This window comes from Arachis duranensis, chromosome 9 (genome assembly GCF_000817695.3).
Source record: "Arachis duranensis cultivar V14167 chromosome 9, aradu.V14167.gnm2.J7QH, whole genome shotgun sequence".
Lineage (NCBI taxonomy): Eukaryota > Viridiplantae > Streptophyta > Magnoliopsida > Fabales > Fabaceae > Arachis > Arachis duranensis.
Genome location: NC_029780.3, coordinates 38,814,613 through 38,815,946, shown reverse-complemented (window position 1 = coordinate 38,815,946; position 1,334 = coordinate 38,814,613).

The following is a 1,334-nucleotide window of genomic DNA, read 5'->3' as shown; positions in this document are numbered from 1 at the left end:
CTCTACCTCAAAAGAAACAAGATCCTGGCAAATTCTTGATACCTTGTACCATAGGCACCATGACCTTTGAAAAAGCTCTGTGTGACCTGGGGTCAGGGATAAATCTTATGCCACTCTCTGTAATGGAGAAGCTGGGGATCATTGAGGTACAACCTGCCTTGTTCTTATTACAATTGGCAGACAATTCATTGAGACAAGCTTATGGAATAGTAGAGGACGTGTTAGTAAAGGTTGAAGGCCTTTACATCCCTGCTGATTTCATAATCTTAGACACTAGGAAGGAAGAGGATGAATGCATCATCTTTGGAAGACCTTTCTTAGCTACAGCAGGAGCTGTGATAGATGTCAACAGAGGTGAATTAGTCCTTCAATTGAATGGGGACTACCTTGTGTTTAAGGCACATGGCCATCCCTCTATGACAAAAGAGAGTAAGCATGAAGAGCTTCTCTCAGTTCAGAGTCAAGAAGAGCCCCACAGTCAAACTCTAAGTTTGGTGTTGTGAGGCCACAACCAAACTCTAAGTTTGGTGTTGGGACTATACAACATTGACATGATCACCTTTGTGGCTCCATGAGAGCCACGGTCAAGCTATTGACATTAAAGAAGCGCTTGTTGGGAGGCAACCCAATTATATTTATCTAATTTTTATTTTATTTTATTTTATTGTTATTTTGTGTTTTATTAGGTACATGATTATGTGGAGTCACAAAAAAAATAGAAAAAATTAAAAACAGAATCAAAAATAGCAGAAGAAAAATCACACCCTGGAGGAAGCACAGGCTGGCGTTCAACGCCAGTAAGGAGCATCTGGCTGGCGTTCAATGCCAGAACAGAGCATGAATCTGGCGTTCAACGCCAGAAACAAGCAACATTTTGGCACTGAATGCCAGGAATGTGCCTAGAGGAAAAGCTGGCGCTGAACGCCAGCAACAAGCATGAAACTGGCGTTCAACGCCAGAAACATGTTACATGTGGGTGTTGAACGCCCAGAATGTGCACCGCTCGGCGTTTAAACGCCAGAATGGTGTGCAAAGGCATTTTACATGCCTATTTGGTGAAGGGATGGAATTCCTTGACACCTCAGGATCAGTGAACCCCACAGGATCCCCACCTACTATATTCCCACCTTACCTCCTAATCCTATTTTACTCTTCCCCATGTCACACTTCCCAAAAACCCTTCACTAATCACCTCAATCTCTCTTCCCAATCACCTATTCACCACTCACATCCATCCACTCTTCCCCATAAACCCCACCTACCTTCAAAATTCAAAAACATTTCCCACCCAAACCCACTCTAAAATGGCCGAACCTACCCTCTCCCCTTTCCCT